This window comes from Engraulis encrasicolus, chromosome 16, assembly GCF_034702125.1.
Source record: "Engraulis encrasicolus isolate BLACKSEA-1 chromosome 16, IST_EnEncr_1.0, whole genome shotgun sequence".
Classification (NCBI taxonomy): domain Eukaryota; kingdom Metazoa; phylum Chordata; class Actinopteri; order Clupeiformes; family Engraulidae; genus Engraulis; species Engraulis encrasicolus.
This window is the reverse complement of record NC_085872.1, coordinates 26,343,350-26,363,700: the sequence shown is the minus strand read 5'-3', so window position 1 is coordinate 26,363,700 and position 20,351 is coordinate 26,343,350. Positions and strand designations below refer to the sequence as shown.

General features: G+C 43.2%; 1 protein-coding gene across 2 annotated transcripts in view; it reads right to left on the bottom strand.

Moving 5' to 3' along the window:
* The window catches only part of stag1a (STAG1 cohesin complex component a), a 66,921-nt gene extending 47,881 nt beyond the window's left edge, over window positions 1–19,040 (bottom strand). For both annotated transcript variants that reach the window (XM_063219158.1, XM_063219159.1), the window contains exon 1: window positions 18,889–19,040. The gene's annotated coding sequence lies outside the window, so the exon portion shown is untranslated. The remainder of the gene's footprint in view (window positions 1–18,888) is intronic.
* Between the last annotated feature and the right edge of the window lie 1,311 nt (window positions 19,041–20,351).

The following is a 20,351-nucleotide window of genomic DNA, read 5'->3' as shown; positions in this document are numbered from 1 at the left end:
CTGCCATAATCTTACCGTAAAATGTAAAAAGGAAATGTACCGTTATTTGTTTAAAGGTAGACTTTGGCAACCACTGCTGCCAGCAATTTTCCGTAAAAACAACAGTTCTTTTTTTACTGTGTAGTTTGGATGCATTTCAAATAAAACTATGATATCGCAGTTATGAGACAGCCTGTCATAAGCACAGACTGAATGTGAAACCGAACCATGTCGCAAGCCAGAAGAGTCCAAAGAATGTCAGAACTCCAGGCAGGGCAGATGGAAGGGGGGGGGGATCCTTTTATGAATGAACAAATGAATAATAGATTAGCAAGGGCGCATCAGACCGCTGCTGATAGCCTCTGCAGATGTTTGACCCGTATGTGGAGCAAGATCTGGTCCCAGGCCCAGGGAGAGAGGGGAGAGGGGGGGCAGAATTTGGACCCCATAACACTGCATGTGTTGAGAAGGGGGGGCCTTTGAGATGATTTTGCTCTGGGGCTGGCAGAGGCTGACAGCGGCCCTTTGTGGAGCCATTCTAATGGAGCCGGATCGTCCCCACGTCCGGCCCACACTACCACATGTCCCCACCCGGGAGGTGTCTCATCAAGCCGCCTCCTCTTCAAATTCATTTTTAATTGCCACAGACCTGCAGGCCGAGGACAACACCAGCCAGTGAGCTCTGTGTGTGTGTGTGTGTGTGTGTGTGTGTGTGTGTGTGTGTGTGTGTGTGTGTGTGTGTGTGTGTGTGTGTGCGTATGTGTGTGTCTGGCACTAAGTGTGAATGCATGTTGGGTTGGATGATCACATCAGTCCTCTACTGACCCCTCACCACACCCATCCCTCTTTTGCAAACCCCCTTTTTTGCGTTTGATTTGCTTTCCTTCCTTTGCTTATGCTGCTAGTTGTGTGTGTGTGCGCGTGTGTGTGTGTGTGTGTGTGTGTGTGTGTGTGTGTGTGTGTGTGTGTGTGTGTGTGTGTGTGTGTGTGTGTGTGAGCGCGCGTGTGTGTGTGTGTGTGTGTGTGTGTGTGTGTGTGTGTGTGTGCGCGTGTGCGTGTGCGTGTGCGTGTGCGTGTGATGCATGACTGTAACCTATCTGTGTGTGTGTGTGTGTGTGTGTTCCTTCTGTGTAGTAGGCCATGGGGGTAGCAGCTGGTGTGTGTGGCAAGTGTGTGCAAAAGTCTAATAATCCGTGCAAGACTAAGGAGCACTGCTGGGAAATGGGATTTAAAGCGGTAGCGAGAGCCGCTGGCTTTTTATTTGTGTGCATCACACACAGGCACAGACAGGGGCCATCTATCTCCTCTTGCGCTCGCCTTTCCCCCCTTTTCCTGGCTCGGCTATCCTCCTCAGAGCCGTTCCCACTGAGCCCAGCAAGAAAGAGTAAGAGAGAAAGAGAAAGAAAGGCCCAGACAGAGAGGGGGGGAGAGAAAGAGAAAGAGAGACGGAGATAGAGACAAGAGACAGAGATAGAGAGGCACAGAGACACAGAGAGAGAGAGAGGGAGAAAGAGAGACGGAGATAGAGACAAGAGACAGAGATAGAGAGGCACAGAGACACAGAGAGAGAGAGAGAGGGAGAAAGAGAGACGGAGATAGAGACGGAGACAGATAGAGAGACACAGAGAGAGAGGGACAACAGCCCAGTTTGAGAGAAAGAGTGGGATGGCCAGAGAAAGGCCCAGACAAGACGGAGAATGGCTCCAGCAACAGAGGTGCTGCTCAGCATGGCTGCTGTGATGGTATTCAGAAGAAAATGGAGGCCAAAGGGGTGATGGGTAGGAAGGGAAGCTGTTTGAAAGGGGTGATGGGGAGGACGGGGAGCTGTTCCAGTATCCCCGATGAGCGAGGATTGTCTGAGGCAGCTCTGCGATTGTCAGCTTTGTACAACTCAAATCACCACACACCTTGCTCGGTCATGTCTTGTTCTTCTTTCTTTTCTTCTTACTCTCTTTCTCCCTCTCTTTCCCTCTCTCTCTGATTTTCTGCCACTTATCTCCAGGATCAGCCCCCTCATTAATTACTGTTTGACATTCACAGACAAAACTTAAAAAGTAAGAGGATAATGAATAGATAAGTAGAATGTACTTCACTAAAAGAATTCATTAGAGTTGTTAACCTATACACATCTCACAAGTCGATTCCATTATGCCTCAATTCATTATCCATCCTGGTCTTCTAAATAGCCTCATACTAATTATTTCATCTGTACAGAGGGCCTGGAATACCAAATTGAAAAAAAAAGATTACTGGAGGGAGGGGTGAACTCTGTTGAAATTTGAAATGTGCGTCTGATTGTACAAAATGGGTAATATTTGGTCATGACGTGTAATCTGCTTGTATCCATTCCAGCTCACCACCCAGCCCCATTCGCTGATTGCTCATCTGATTGGTTGCCTGGCCACATGAGTAATCTCTGCCCAGAAGAACCTATCCAGATGCAACATGAAGGGAAGTGGGAACTGACCGTGGTTTTACATATGGCTAGGCCAAGCTACTATAATACAGTTCACACAGCTTTGATTTTATTTACAAATGGCATACAATAGGCAAAACAGGCGATCTTAGGCAATCTTACTGGCAATTTTATTTTAGGTCACTCACAACACTAAAATTGGAGGTCATAATAGAGAATCGTCTGCCTCTACATTGATCATCAGTCATATGCATCGATTTAATTATTAATTTTAACACCACCAGTACACATAGTAAGTTGTACAGAGCAGAAAATAATTGGTCGGTTCACAGCTGACTGAAGAGGGTAGTGGAGGTGTCGGACTGGGCTGCAAGTGGTTACTGTGCCCCCACCCCTTCTCGATATGCTCTCATTCTGTAACACTGAGCCAGCCAACAAGCTCGTAATCTGTTAAACTCTTAAACATGATCTCCCGAGGTTAGCACAGGGCAATCACACAATACAGCCATACTGTAGCCTAGGCTTCAGCATCTCAATCTGTCTCACTGGTATACTGTACCACATGCCAAAGCTGCTTGGTGGTGTGCAGTCAGCAGTGTGCATTCTCTCAATCAGGACATTCTTTTTTTGCATTTTTAACCACCATTTACAATAATAATCCATGTAAAAAGAGTACACACACACAAAAACAATGTGAACGTGAATTTAAAAAAAATTAAAAGATAGAACGTGACAGTTTTCAAGCATCTGTTCCAGCGGTACGGTAATAAAGCACAGGCATTGGCTAACTCCTGACAGGGACTACATTTATTAACTGTGCAAGCTGTGCCTCATTTACAGCCTCTGGCGAGCAGACACACAAGCTGCCAGGGAAAAAAAGAGAGATCATCAATAAAACTCCTCCTCTGTGAAAACCCAAAGTTGAGGCTGAGTTTTCAGTCCAAACCACATAGGGAATCAGTATTGCATTTGCTGTACAGACATTCATTCGGCTCCCACCTTCACTGTGAGCTAAGCAAGCATTACGTACTGACTGTGGGAAGCCAGCATCTGCAAGTTAAAACCACATATAAAGACTTCTATACAAAGACCGCAGCATGCATTATGCCTCGAAGTGTACATCCTCAGCATCTAAGTGGGTGTACATTCTTGAAGAAAAAACATCAGTATAATTGGTTGTTTGTATCCGTTTAGCGTGAGAGGTTCTTGCCTGGTGTGGGCCATTTAGGCACGTCCCTTGTGCTCACTTCTACTCATTATGTCAAATGGAGCGCGATGGTGTTCAGGACCTCAAACACAAATCCACCTCAGCTCTCTGTAATTACACACACAGGTACAACTAGCAACGGACCAAGGGAAGACCTGATGGTCTGATGATGCGTCAGTAGAAGTAACAGTGTCAGAATCACACTAGGTGAAGGTGGAAGCAGAGATTCTTTAAGTATATAGAGATATGCCAACATAATAGGTTTCTATGGGCACCTAACGTGACCAGGTTCCGGTCTGCCTAAAGGGGCGTGTCATAATGCTCCTAGCATTGAATAGAACAGTCCTTAGGTCTGCCTAGGTCTGCCTAAAGGGGGATTCCCCCCCCCCCCTCCCCCTTGCAATAATAGAACCCGGAAACAATGGGCCAATGGAACCTCTCTCTCTACTCTCTCTGGCGGAAGTACTGAAGAGGTGGTCACTCTGCTCTGCCTGATTCTGAGTTTAGCGAACACTATTTAATATTGGTGGGCAGCCTCGACGCCAAAGCTACAGTGAGTGCTGAAAGAATGCACCCAATAAGTGAAAGTGAAAGCCCATTGGGAAACTCCAATTCCCATTGTCATTGTGACACAGCACTCCACAGCACACAAATGAACACTGCACACTGCACACAACGAAATTGCATTTATGCCTCACCCGTGCAAGGGGGCAGCCCTCAGTGGCGCCCCATGGGGAGCAGTGCGGCGGGACGGTACCATGCTCAGGGTACCTCAGTCATGGAGGAGGATGGGGGAGAGCACTGGTTGATTACTCCCCCCACCAACCTGGCGGGTCGGGAGTCGAAACGGCAACCTCTGGGATGCAAGTCTGACGCCCTAACCGCTCACCCATGACTGCAAGGCTCAGTTGTGGTATTACTGTCCACCACAGTGTCACAGGCTTGAGCATATAATATATATACATCATGTAATATACAGTATATCCAGTCAGTAATTGTATGGGGTGATTTCAGTTTTATATCATCTAGTCAGCCTCAGTGCCCTAGAATACAACTTCAAGTACATAGTTATTAAGGATGCACAAGAAATCTTAAGCAAAATCATAAAATGGTCCCTACATGCCACAAATAAAATATACACGTGATAATTGCTATAGGTAATTCATGAAAAAAAAAATATTTCAATAGTAAGTTCAATCGTATAGTAAATAGGATAAACTTTTTAATTTGACTTTTGGCCACAACTCAACATGTAGAAGCCTTAAATCAAAAGTACACAAAGGAAACACAGTATTCAGAAATGTTATGCATGTCAGCTTATAGTAGCCTGCTGATTAACACAGGCAGATACTTGGGCCTAAATGAGATGCCATTAAAAGCAGCTACTTGAGTCGAACAGAGTATTGAATATCCTTGAAAGCTGCAATACAATATAAATACAATATAAAAAAAATCAAAACCAGCCAAGCTGAATAATTAGTTCAGACACAAGCACTCCTCTGCCAACTGCTCTCTCTCTCTCTCTCTCTCTCTCTCTCTCTCTCTCTCTCTCTCTCTCTCTCTCTCTCTCTCTCTCTCCCTGATAAGGACAAGGCCAGAGTTGCTCATTATCGCCTAAAACAGTCTAAGGCCTGTCAACGTTGCAGCTCCTCCTCACACCACAAGGGAAGATGTCATACGGAAATACATCAGATTCACTCTCGGCCAGACACATCTTATCCATTACTCGCGTGTACTGTACAAGCTCCGACAGGGAAGGTATTCTGAAAAGGCTGTGGCATTGTCTGCTGGTAATGCACAGACTACTGCAGCACACAGTAATGGTAAAATCACCTACCACTATTCCTTTATCATGCTCTATAGGCCTGGCTGTAGTATTTTGAGTAATTGTAGAACTTCTCAACAGCGTGTGTGTACTTGTACAATATAACATTGAGGCAGCATGGATTCCACTCTGCTATGAGAGAAATCGCTCAGAGACTCTACAAGAAAGTCCATACTGTTTCAAAATGAAAGCTCATGCACCATATGTGTAGCTCCTTCTGCGCGTGCGCGCGTGTGTGCGTGTGCGCGCATATGTATGTGTGTGTGTGAAGTGTGTGGGGGGTGCAGAGACAAGGCTATTTAAAGCTGTGTTTATGCCCAGGCATGCAACTCGCTACTAGCCTAACTGGCGGTAATACATTCTTTATGACACTCATACCATGTTTTCGAAAGCCAGGCTAGTCTCATGTCATAAAAAAACGTAATGATTATTTTAAATAGCACTATCCTGGCCTTAAGTGGTACACGCAAGAGGAAAAAAAGCCTCAAAATATTAATCATTGCCACTTCAGCTGTGTGCTTGGTGCCCTAGTGTAGCTGCCCTGTGCCTGCATTACTGAAGTCAGGATGAGCGTGGACTGCTCTGCTGTGCAGTTTCAGTAATACACATTCACTTCTGCCTTTCGCATTTGTGGAAGCAGGAGTCTCAAGTGCAGGTCTGTAATTATTTTGCACATATCTTCACCTGATACTCGAACATGTTGAGAAATGTGGCAAAAAAGACCACGTGGATCCAGATGACTGTGTCACGAGTGACACTAGACTAGATAGTGCTGGAGAAGAGTTGAAGTGAAGTGAAAGCCTGGGAAATTCCAACTCCCATTGTCATTGTGACACGGCACTCCACAGCACACAAGTGTTCACTGCACACTGCACACAACGAAATTGCATTTATGCCTCGTGCAAGGGGGCAGCCCCCAATGACGCCCCAAGGGAGCAGTACGGCGGGACGGTACCATGCTCAGGGTACCTCAGTCATGCAGGAGGATGGGGGAGAGCACTGGTTAATTACCAAACTGGCAGGTCGGGAGTCCAACCGGCAACCTCTGGGTTACAAGTCTGACGCCCTAACCGCTTACCCATGACTGCCCATAAAAGCTCTGTCCCCATTATTTCACAACAGACACAATGACCTCAGTTACAAGGGGCACTTAATTCCGAATTAACTCCATTTAATTCTGAATAAAACTTAATTCTGCTTTGCAATCCTAACAATTTGGAATCAAATGAAAGTGCAATGTAAACTCGATGGAACTACTTAATTCGGAATTATGAATTCGGAATTAAAACCATTATGTAAACACACCCAATACGGCACTTAAAATCTAATTTAATGGGGCTTCCTAATGTGGGCACTTTTTGACTTCCTGCGCCATGTTCCAAACAACTTATTACTCACAAAAAATGTTTCATGTTTTTTATGTCAAATACAAAATGTGTTTTACTGGTGTCCTGTCTTGTCCTGTCTATTGAATGACAAAAACAACAAAGGTCGGTGTCTGCGCCTGCATTTTAGACCCGTGTATTGCTTGGTGCGTCCACTCTACTCCCAAAAAGTAGTAATCACTCCACATTATGTAAAAAGGAGGGCGCACACAAGGCTTGTGTGAAAAATGTATATTGTAGCCGGAAATTCTGTCTATTGTCATGTCAATGTCCTGTTATATCTGGGTAAATGTGTAATGTAATGTGTTGTTAAATCCTTGTTCCATCATGTCACAGTCAATACAACATGCCTGATGTTACCTTGCTTGCTGACAAATAAATCCCCATTAGGGACAATACAGTTTCTAACTAACTAACTAACTAACTAAGTAACTAACTAGTGATGAGAGGAAAAAAGAGCAGGACTGCATTTGGGCTTCAGATTTCAACAGCTCAATTACACGGTCATAAAATCGCATGGTTTTACACAAGTACCATTTACAACTTCTGAATGATCCTTAATGATGTAGATAAGCCTGCCTCAGCGACCCATCCCAGCGCTCTGATGGCTTTCACGCCGCTCATGGCTGCTGAATGAAGAGCAGCTAGCAGAAGAAAAACAAGAGTGTGTGTGTTGGGGGGGGGCAGACAATTATGGGGTGTGAGAAGGGAGAGGGAAGGGAAGAGGAGAGGAGAGGAGAGGAGAGGAGAGGTGCTCTGACGGTGGCACAGCCTTCACACTTCACACCCCACAAGTGAGCCAATTTACCTCAGAGAATTACCCCAACCCCCTACACCACCCCACCCCCCTGCTCCTCTAGAGGAGCTGACTCATCAGTGGGAGCTTCATGGGATGACAGGGAGGCTTGGGGGGAGGAGGGGGAGGAGGAGGAGGCGCAGGTCTCTGCCACAGATATACTGTACCTGTGTGTCCTGCCTCCCTCCCTGGAGAGATGCTGAGAGGGGCTGTGAGGGGAAGGGGAGCAATGCCAGCACAGCTACAGCACTTTCACTGGCGCAGAGAACAAATAGAAGATGCCATACAGAAGACTCAGAGAGCAATGAGAGAACTTGTCTTTTTGAATTGATGCATTGGGCAGACGTGGGGGTTTTGCCGTGGGGAAATGAGGGCAGTTATTTGGCCATTATGTAGAGGATAGCGTGTTATTGAGGCTCAATGGCCCTCATTGCCAACATAAAACAGACACACCAACTATGATGTCATAACAGGACTTAACAGGTCATAACAGGACAGGACTGACGGTCACACACACACACACACACACACACACACACACACACACACACACACACACACACACACACACACACACACACACACACACACACACACACACACACGTAATGGGAACACTGGGTCAGGCTAGGTTTGCATTTACTTGAGTAGCAGTGTAATGGTGAACAGCTGGTGAGCTCCACATGCACTCAAACTCAAGTGTCTCGCTGGAACAGAAAGAGCCCCTGTTCTATCTGTCTACAACCAAAAGTTTTACGTTTCCACACAAACCAAGATTGCTTACTTGGAAAAAGTCACAACGAACTGATCAATACATCATATATCAAATAATCAATGCTATTTAATTTCACCAAGCGTGAGGTCAGGTTTATTCCCATGCTGTATTCTCATTTGTATTAGCCTTGACTTTTTTCTATTCAACTATTATTGTTATTATTATTATTATTATTATATGTCTTCTGTTCTTTCTCCTATACTATGTTAAATGTTCAATGTTAATTGTGAAATTGTTATTTATTACTCTATCACTTATTGTTACTGGCTATCACTGGTCCATCACTGTCACTCACCAATGTTAAATGACTCAATTATTATTTATTACTTAATCACTTTACTGTTATTGATCCACCACTGTTACTTGTCCTGATGTCAGTCTGTAAATGTCTGTCCCGCATATGACTATGTAATTCATGGTATAGAGAGAGAAGAGTAATTTTTTCCCCTTGTATGACCAGTGCATAGGAAGAAACTGACAATAAAAGCTGACTTGACCTCACTTGATTTACTTTTGTGTAATATTAGCAACAACATTATTACTGACATGTGTATGTTTTCCTTTCTCTTATTTAGAGAAACGCACAAGCTGTGCTATGGATGTGTTGGATTTTCCCCTGTAGTATCGCTGTCATCATTGATCAAATGAATCCATTATGTAGCACAGACAATTAAAAGCCACAGTGCTGTGGGGTTCAGTTGTGCAGGCCACACAAGGCCATGTCCTGTGGCAATGCGCCTTTACGTCATATGCGGCACACCGATATGGAACATCCCTTCTGGGACCGAACAAAATACGGAATGCTCTAGCATGTTCCAACAAGCCTGTTTCCAAAATCACACTGTACTGTACCGGAGCCTGAGGGGGTCAGCTTGTCATCAAAAAGAAAACAGACAAGAAACTAAACAAAACGTCATTTTCTTGCCAGTGCATAGGCTACTACATGTTGGACAAATAACATTTAAAAGTGTCTCTCGTCATATGAGTGTTTCCACACTGAAAGATTCTATAGAATCCCACTCAATTAAGTTCCACTCAATGCAATTTCAAATTTTGGAATCTTGTATTACTGTGTAGAACACATTTTTCGTTTATAGAATGTTCAAAAACGCACCATTTTAATCATCTTGGCAGTTTCTTTTGATCCACAGAAATAAGAAAATGATTCCATTGACCATAAACATTTTAACAGCCACAAGACAGCATATCTGCATTCTGATCTCCAGAACTAACCACTAGAGATCAAAACAACCTTGTCATAATGGGTTCCATTCTAAAATTCCAGCCACAACAAACAAGCTTATCTGGCTCCCTAAATGCTCTGCAAGATACAGACACCAGCATTAAATAACACATGGTCAAAAGAGTTTAGTTGTATGCAAAGCTCTTGGGATGTTTCACTGTTCGCTTTAAGGCGTCTTAAATGCATAACGAATAGTAAATATCAACTTTTGTGTAACTTCCTTTTTTTTTTAAATGTGGTGCAGAGCAATCTTGTGTGCAGACCTCAGTGTAAATACTGCAGGAGGAACCTCTGCTAAATCTATTTTTGTCGACCCCTAGTCAATGCTTTCAGCCAAAATGCTTGCTTTTCACACCACTGTCACTTTCAGTAACAATACTGCTCTGTCACTTGCGTAATGCCACAAACCTAGTGCTACTTTTGCTGGCTGGCAAAACCCACACTGCTGCAACAGCAATGTTGAGTCTACTTCCCGGTGAAGGCCTACACTCACTTGCTTGTGCATGACCGGCGCAAACAGTCATTTGTCACTCACGCAAATGGGTCATCAAGTTATCAGCTCTTCAGACAGTCAGTCGTTTCATTGTACAGGCAGCTCGTGCATTTGCGAAATGGTCCAATGGTATGCGCGTCAGAAATGAGAAAGGAAAAGATTGAATGTCTTTGAAGATTCCCATATATTACATAACATTACACTTAGCTAACAATTTTATCCAAAGAAACTTACAGTTACTTTTGAAGGGCACTGGTTACAGTCAAATCAAATGTACAATTCTTTCAAGCAACACCAGGTGGTATGAGGCCTGGGATCCAACTTAATATCTAACCTCCTTGTCGCCTCAAGATGCAAGGCATTGACGATATATAAGTTTCAATCACTGTCTGGCAACAGCACAATTCAAAGATCATTTTCTTATTTTCAATCGCGCCTGGTTGTGGCTAGGCTGACAGCGAGGAAACTGTATTGTTTTCTCCACAGAGGCAGGGCACTAGCGAAGCACGAAGCCACAAGAGTAGCCCCTTAATGCACACCGTACCTCCTATGGCACGCTGTAATACACATTGAAAGTTAACTACTATAGAGTACTACACTACTATGACAGTGCAAGGGGCCTTTAGTAATACATTACGACTTGGTCATTGCCATTCTGGTAACAGCTCATTTATAATGCTGTGTCTTAAGGGGATAAGAAGAGAACGGGAGGTTAGATACTGACTTAGTAACATAGGAATGAAACAAATTGGAATAGGAGGATTCTCATTCACCCAGGTTATGTTCGTCAAAATAGTGTTGTAGGCACCTGAAAGCTTGAAGACATGTCACCCTTCATCTGAAAGACTTATTCAGTTCTGGGTTGATGTTCTCTAGATCTCTAGACCACTGGAGGAGGGTTTGGGTAGACCACAACCCCCCTTGAACGACAAAGAATGTGTGAAACAACTTCAAGCTTCACAAAGAGGTAATTACTTCAAGCTTCACAAAAAGCTTGCTTACAACTACAGTTGAATGTGTGATTGCTACGACACCCCCATCGTGGGATAATACAGAGCATTACTTACTTAAAATCATTTGACCCTATGTGTCCCATGTGCCAATATTACTTTTTTGCTTCATTAGTAGTTGAACAGTGAGCAATATCTCCGTGCTATCCTCTGATCTTTAGTGTTGACTCCTTTCATACGGCAACTTGTGTTTTAAATTGTGGTTCATGCACTTACTATTGTGATGGACAGCTGTTTTTATTTAATTTGTTTATGTCAGTTTTATCATTTGTATATGCTGTATTTGAATGTAAAAAACATTATTGTTCTTCATTGGGCTTGCATTCAGTAGTTTCTATGGTTACGCGATTATTGCAAGATGGACGTATAGAACTCCCCATTCGTTTTGCATGGTAATGAAGGTGCTTTTTCCACGTAGCCTGCTATTTTTTAAAGCCTGCAATTTCTTTCTCCTGTTTGGGTGTAAACACAACACGTGGATAAAAATAAATACTCCATTGTAACAAATGCGTTTTAGCCACCTAAATAGGATATTTTTACAGCCTGCTTTTTCATATCTGGATTTTACAAATCTGCTACGTGGAAACGGAAGGCCAAAACCAATGTAACCAGGAGGGGGAAAAAAAAACAATTTAAAAATATCCTGTTACGTGGAAACAGCTCCTAAGGGATATCACGTGCAGTTCGGCTGGAATTACGTTTCAAATTCACTGAGATTATTATCACAAGTCTCCCGACAACACATGAACTGCCGGACAGCCAAGTGGCTTTGGGTTGTCTCTCGACAGTGCAGGTGAAAGCAAAACCACTGCCTCTCACACTTTCAAGGCACACTGTGTAAGATTTTCAGCTGTTTATTTCCAGAATTCATGCTGCCCATTCAGTAATGTTACCTTTTTCATGAATACTTAGCACCACCATCAAATTCTAAGTAGCGGTATTCATTATGACTGCAAAAATTGCACTTTTCATACACGAAAAGGGGGATCTTCTCCATGGTCAGCCATTTTGAATTTCCAGAGATATCCATTTTAAGCTGCAAAAATGACTGTACTTGGGCCATACAAGAAAATATTAGTTTATTACTTAGTAAACTCTCATGAAAAGATCAAATTTGCCAATAGGCAACTCAGTTTCAATGAGCAGCATGGTTGCAGTATCTTTTTTTGACCATTTCCTGCACAGTGTACCTTTAACACTTTTTATGGACAAACAATGTTTTTGTTCGTGTTGGAGTATCTAAAGTTGTCTAAACAAACACACTGTAATGTCATGCATGCTTAAGAAACATCCAAGTAAATGTTTCTGAGTTCGCTACTAGCTTAAAAACGACCCTCCCACCTGCTTGCAGTTAGCGCAAACCAATCAGAATCCGGCATGGAACCCGATCACCAACACATTTCTGAACCCAACCGAACATGTTGAAAGTCTCCAGACGCAGACCCAAGGGCACGACATCCCCCATCTCCCCCAAACGCACCGAGCCAATTCTTACCCACTGTCCCTAACAACTGTCGGCTTGGTGTGTGGAATCGCTAATGTAATACACGTCAACAGGGAATCGCCTAAGATTTAACATGGTAACATGGAAGTCATTGTGCATATGCCAATTCCAACCATAATCCGAGTTTGTAGACGGGCTGTGCCATAACTCCTGTAGAGGATGGGAACCAAAAAGTTTTGCTACTTTCCACCAGATCAGAAAAGAATGGACCTCCACCATGTTGTCAAACAGAAAGGACACTGCCGGTGCTCAGATAAAATACAAGGGTGCTGCTTTACGAATAAAACCATTCGATCGACACAGACATATAGACTGTGTTAATTGATTTGTTTCTGGTGTTTTGTAGACCAGGTAGACCCTTTTGCACTCCAGTGAATTTTACTTTAATTTTAAAGAGGATTTCATAAATACATTGATGTTTTGATGATGTTTTGCTTGGTCTCATGGACTTGCATTGGTAACCTTACAGTAATATGGTTCACCTAGAGGGCGCTGTGATGAGAGCGCAGTCAATTCATTCCGAATGGAGTCTGCACTCGCCCGTTGGCGCCCCAAGAGTGCAGTACCACCCGGAAATGTGGTGCGTGAACACTCTATAACTGTAGACCTTCTGAGGTGCAAGCTGTAGCCGTGCTGTGACACAGTTTCTACAAACGGCCCTGTTTGTAAACTAAGTGTGCGCTAGCAAAGTTCTCTATGCCTCGTTTTACATGTCAACAACCTCTGCAGAATGAAGCATTGAGTAACTTTCAACCTAGTAAATGGGTGGAAAGTAGAGATTTATAACAATGGCTAAACAGGTGCTAGTCCATCACAGCAGAAGCTAAATTTCACCTAGCTCTGGAATTCTGACAAGCGCTCGGACTGCGGAATGCAGGGGACCTTTGGAGGCGAGGTATGAGGCAAGGGCTCATCATCACGTTTTAACACAGCGCAAGCCATTTCTCACCGGATTACCCCTTTAAGTGAGAGGCTACCAATAGCCGTTCACTTGTACATTTGCAGCGTGCATTTGCAGCCATCTCTAGAATTCCAAGGACTGCTTGGATTATCAAAAACAGTATCTCCACATGTCACAAGGCACGGTTCTGGTTGGCCTGAAAACAGTATGTGGGGGAACCCCTACAGTAGTGTTTCTCAACGGGGGCGCTACAGCCCCAAAGGGTGTGGATGGAGCCCTAGAGCAGTGTTTCCCAACCTTTTTTGTCTTGCGTACCCCCTAAGCATCTTAGTTGTGCCATGAGTACCCCCTAATTAATTTTCTATATCATTTTCTCAGTCTTGACGTGACTGCTCCATACATTTGTTATAATAATAACACTTTTCCAAGTACCCCCTGCAATGTGCTCGCGTACCCCTAGTGGTACACGTACCCCTGGTTGGGAAACACTGCCCTAGGGGGGTGTTGAGAAGGATACAACTGAGTGGGGGTAGGGCTAAGTTACCATTGGGGGGCATTAGTCTATTTTATTTTTTCAATACTAAGGGGGGCATTGCCAGGCTTATGATGAGGTCAAGGGGGCGTTTATTCAAAAAAAGGTTGAGTAAAGGTTGAGGGGTTATTTTGTGGCGGAATTAATTTCCACCCTGGTCTCCAAGACTAATTGTTTTCAATCGTCCAAGAAGCACATGCACTCACTACACACACAAACACCACTGCCGTAATTGACGCCACTTAACACTTTCCCTGCCTGGGAATGAGAAGCACAGCGGGAACTGATTGAGGGGTGTGTGGCCGTAAGCTGGCACCTGTTTTTAAGATGCTAGTTTTGAGCTTTATGCGAGAGGAGAGCACCGAGAAGCACTTGAGCACAGTTCACGTAAATGGACTAAACTACAAAAGCGAGAGCACTAGCAAAAAAGGTTAACCGAGAGCCATAAAGGATTAAGCGGCGTACACACACAAAGCTAGCTTTTCGCTTGCTCGCCTACTCGCCACTCTTTCATGGAACGTTCACTGAAAGTTCCCGCGGCTTTAACTGCCAATGAACAGGCGAGAAGTACCGAACTCTGCATTCCAATTGGTTACTCGCTTACTCGCCTCGCTCGAAGATAAAATATTTTCAACTCGGAATCCGCCCACATCGCATCACTTGTACAGTGCACGCCTACTCGCCTGCGAGTCTCGCTGGAACACATCGAGATACTATTGACTTCATCCGCTGAGCGAGTAACTAGTAGTGACGTGTGTGTACGGCCCTTAACACTCTGGGGGAGACTCTGAAAGCCGCGTTAGCACCACAGTGGCTGTAGCATTAGCTGCAGCTGGGCACTTGATAGGCAAGGTGCTAATTGGCTAGCTTCCTCTTGCACCCACAGTTAATCATGCTGGATATGTTTCATCCAGGGGGTCAGGATTTGGCTGATTAGCTTCGCCGATTAGCAAGGCACTTCCTCGTCGCAATTCTCATAAATTTGCTCATTTCCGCCGCCACTTCGCTCAAAGAGGGTGGACGCGATTGGTGGGTGTTAAGTTTAATGTTGGGCACACATACCTATACAGGTGTGTGGTTGGGCACCTCCATACATCCAATGCTCATCTTCCATATATCTTTCTGGTCAATCGTAAGTCAGTCATTAACGTGGCACGTAATTGGCTGAGTAAACTGGCGGCGGAAACGACTCCATCTTTGAAGCTGAAAAATGTGTTCAATTTTGGCTGAATTCACTAGCCTAGCATTTCCCATTGAAATGACTGGAGGCAGGACTTATTCACTCTCTCCAGTTCTTATACTACCTCCATGGTGTGCTCTAACCCTGCTAATTGAATCTTCACACTTCACCTTACTGGTGCAATGTGCAATTCCTGGGCTGCAATTACGTCATCAAGGGAGTGCGCAAATTTGAAATGGTGGCCGACCTGGGATTGGAGCCATTGAAACCATTGAAAAATAAAAAAATTTGAACAGCCACAGAAAATTTTGGGTTAGACCTAAAGACACACTATACAGTAGGTCTTGTTTAACAGCTGAGAGAGAATCTCTACCAATCCGACGGTAGCCCACTTTAAAGGAGGGTAATAGTTTGGCTAAAAATAGCGCTTTGTTTACGTGGAAACTGAGACGAAGCAGTTTATGTTACGTATGTGTTATTTGACTCGATTTTGCAGATTTTTTGGATGAATTTCAAATCTTGACATTCTAATGGGAATTCTATTTTTCATAATGTGTTTTTACGTGACATGGAAGTAAATGTATAAACAGTAATGCCGTCTGGGATTTGCTTAAGTAGGCCAGTCCGTATAGTTAGCTGGCAACATACTAGACATCATGTGTCAAAAGTGGAAAGATTTGCCGACAATCAAGGCTGTGGATATAATAAACTGGTCCTGTGAATGTTTTCAAAATATTTTGCTCTTTGTTTATGCATGGGCCATTGAGACATATCTATTCTACTGTAATGTCTATTAACTTACTTGCTAGCTAACTAACTGACTAGCAAACTTTATCAGATCCCAGACGGCCCGTATTGTTAACACAGTTACTCCCATGTCACGTAAAATCACATTATGAAACTCGCATAGATTGTCCATTAGGATGTCAAGATTAGAAATTCATCCATAAAAATGCAAAACGAGTCAAATAGCACATACGTAACATAAACCGCATCGCCACCGCTTCAATGGGAGAAAAGGATATATTTAGTCAAACTATTACCCTCCTTTAAAGTGGGCTAAAGTTGGATTGGGATAAGCTATAGACATACAGTTTCCACTTACGGAAAGCTGAGATTCTGGCTTTTAAATAAGACCTGTAATGTGTCTGTAGGTCTAGTACAACATTTTCTGTGGCTGTTCAAACATTTTTACTTTTCAATGGATTTCAATGGCTCCAATCCCAAGTGACCCACAAAGATCAAAGAGATTTCGAGCGTGTGACGTCAAATGAAACCCAGGAATTCATGAAGATTCGCCAACAGGCTGGTCCACTTGAGCCATGAAACTTCCCACACTAAAATGACAGGTGTTTCCATTATTTTTTCCAACCCCTGTAAGTTCCACTTCCAACACCGTATTATTGAACTAGAATGCATCACTGGCTCTGTAATGAGATCAAAATACGCTAAATTCCGCCCAATTTCAACAAATTACATTGATTTCTATGAGCATAAAACGGAAGAAAAAAACGCCAAATTGCCAATTTTTTCCCGTTTTTACCCGCAGACAGCGGTCCAACATTGAATGAGATGATGGTTTTCGCCCTGTGCATATTATCAGGCATAGGATGATGCCTGCTCCCATTTCACAATTTTCAGCGCATAGTCATGCCATTGTGGACCAAAACTTCAGGAAGTAAAAACGATGGTGTGAGGCCAGGAATATTTGGTGTGCTGATGTCAAAATGAGCTAATGTTGTGTAGTCTGAGTAAGCAGAGTACATTCATCACTAAACCTGAAAATAAGCCTTTATCAACACAACATTTACATGTAAAATATCGAAATCATGGGATGCTGTGTTGATGCTGTGCTTTCCTATGTTTGCAAAAACATTCAGCATCTCATATTCATGTAGTTAAATGTCTACACCAAATCAATCATTTTTTCCCCTCAAGCACACATGCTCCTTGAGGGTTGTTGGACATTTCAACCAGCAGTGCACATTATATCATAACAAAGGCTTGCTGTGCTCTTTGTGAGGTGGTATGGATTTGTTTTCAAGGCGCCACACAAACAGTGAACTCTGGTTTTGTAACCTAAAAAGTAATTGGGGGGGAAAAAATGAAACAACCCAGGGAACTTATGTCCTAAATAAATAGCAAACCTTTACGGTTTTGGTTTACAGAACAAAAACAAAGTTCACATGTGAGCTTGGATTTATGATGCATTAATACAATGTGTGATAGAAGGGACAAAGATCATAGTATCAGTATAAACAGCTTCAAATCTATTGTTAAGTCATCGTTAATTAGATCTGGTCAGTGTGTAACAGTGTTACAAACCAATGTGCATTTTGTATGTTTGTAATGGAGTGGGGGGTAAGGAACTTCACATCACACCAGGGCCACAATGAAAGTGTGTGTGTATGTGTGTGTGGGGAGGGGGGGGGAGAGATTCCAAATGCACCGCGTTTTTATGCTTATATTTGATTGAAATTGTTGCACTTGACGGATGTCTATAAGGTTGCAGCATTTTGTAGCCCCTGGCCTACATGGCACACAGTTTTGGTATGGTTTCTCAAGAACCAGCAGTAGGCTACTCTGCCTGACTCCCTGACATCAAAAGGAGTCTCAACAAAACAGTTAAATTGTAGTATACCTTATATGTTTGGTGAATATATGGCAAAGGTAGAAAATGGTTATTATGCCTGGCACAACACGTAGCAGTATAACAAATAAATGTGTTTAGATCCAGATTTGACGGTGCAAGGCATTAAAAGGGAAACTGATCAAAAGTCATGGCAGAACTTGCTTAAGTCAATAATTTCGGCCAACATCTCCGAGTTATTTGTAAACTACATGTGTCGTCTTTCCTGCAGCCCATCCCCCTGCGCAGATTTCCCGGGTAAATTCACCATTTACACGTTCTATTTATCAATAACCATAACATTCCATTAAGGTAACATAACATAAACAAAAAATGTAAACAATGGTTTGCCATGTATTATCTTCGGTTCTAGAACGGCAGTTTTGCCATGGCAACACTGTCAACAACTGACTGTAAAAACACAATAATGCCGCCGTTAAGTTAATTTGTGTATTTCTTAGAAATACATAGAAAGTGACAGCAAGGCGATTAGCTAGTTAAGCGAATGTAATCAGTATTGGCGATTGAATTAAGATACTTAAAATAAGCCCATTTAGAAAATCCGCTTCTAAAAAGGCTTAGCTCCACGTATGCTTCAACACAGCGTTATATAATTAGCCAGCTAGCACGGGCTAAGTAACACTGTACAATGCGGCTTCCTCAGCCAGACAAGGCTCATTGCACAGACTTTCTGTTATTGCACGTCTTTCCCTAACGTGAGATAAACACACGTCGCATGCCAATCATTTGATGACAAAACATGTACAGCTATAAAATGACGACTGTCGCATCCTGCATACTCAGAATGGTAGAGGCGGACGCGGCACTGTAGTGGCCCAGCGAGAAATTCTAGCAGATACACATAATGTAACGGGGAAAGAAAGCATTCGCTCCTTCAAGCCTCCGTGTACCCATCCCCCACAAGCTCTGTCTTTGCCTGTCCTCCATCTTTAATCTGTACCCCATCAGGCTCTCCACAGTATCAAAGATGCTCAAAACCGAAAAAAACTTACCTTTGAGGGTCATTTTTGCATCGACAATGGACTTTGAAGTTTAAAGAGAAAAATATATTTTTAGCTTAAAGATTTTTTTAATTGAAATTTAGATCGAGAATAAGACCGCGCCTTTTAGAAGAGCAGCAATCCTAAGCCGCCATCTGGTGGCATTTTCCTCAATCGAATGGCGCATTTACTGCTTTGTACAGCCCGGGACCAGAGTGCCCTCTGGCGGACACTTAGCAGTGTAGCAGAGCAGCACCCCGAGGGCAGGGGGGCGGGGATCCCAATATAGTAGCTGAGTCCTGTACGTCAATCTATCAATCAACCAACCAGACAATAAACCCAATCAATCAACAATTCATTTCATCATTATTATTTTGAAATGTCGTGCGTCCCCTTCAGATTAGGCCTACACCTCAAAATATATGTTTGCTCCCTCATCACACTCAGGATTTTTCACCTCCTTTTCTTTGGCATATGTCATTGAAGATTTTGGTAGATAGATAGACGTTTAAGCCCAATCAATTGTTAATATCTTCACTCATGGGGGAATTTGTGACACATTCCGATGGAACAGCGTTTCACATGAATTGGGTTGGAGGCGTCTTTGCATGTAACATTAATATGTAAAGCCTATTATTTGCACTTCTCACAATATCATATCAGGAATATAAATACACAGTGTTTACTATATGTGTTTTTGGTATCTTGGCTATAACTGTCATATTCGTCATTGTCAGATATAAATATCTACACAATCTCTCTCTCTCACACACACACACACACACACACACACACACACACACACACACACACACACACACACACACACACACACACACACACACACACACACACGGAGAAGTCCATCATGATCACACATTGCAATCAATTCTTATGTTACAATCTTACCATAATCCACAATATTACACAAATAATTTGGCTAATTGGTAAAAGTAATAAACCCTGCTACATTAACTGTATGTGCAAAAAGAATATATAGCTTCTGAAGCCTGGCAGGCTGTCCACTTCTGCCCTTCATCTTGTGTAGGGCGATGGTAGCCAGGCTGTGCTCTCCTAGTGACGCAACACCTTCAACGTTGCAACTAGTCAGGTCCAGAGCAATGCAAGTACTTTCTGAGTTCCTCCTACTTTGTCAGTAAGCAAACAACCATAAGCAAACCAAGGGAGGCGGGTCAACCATGCCGTTTGGGAAATGTTCATTCTTATGCTTTTGGTCAGACCAAGTCTCAAAGATATTTGAACGTCAATGATAATGAGGCTACGGCGATGGTGTCCACAGTGGCCTGCAGTGGCAGCAGCAGTGAGAAGCCTGTATGGTGGGCCGGGGCTAGATCAGCTCCCCATGTCATGTGGAAATAGCCTTAATTACTACAATGGCCTTGATTACCTTACACAACATGCAGACAATTTACCTCGTTTATTTATTATGCATACATACGTAAATTATTATATTC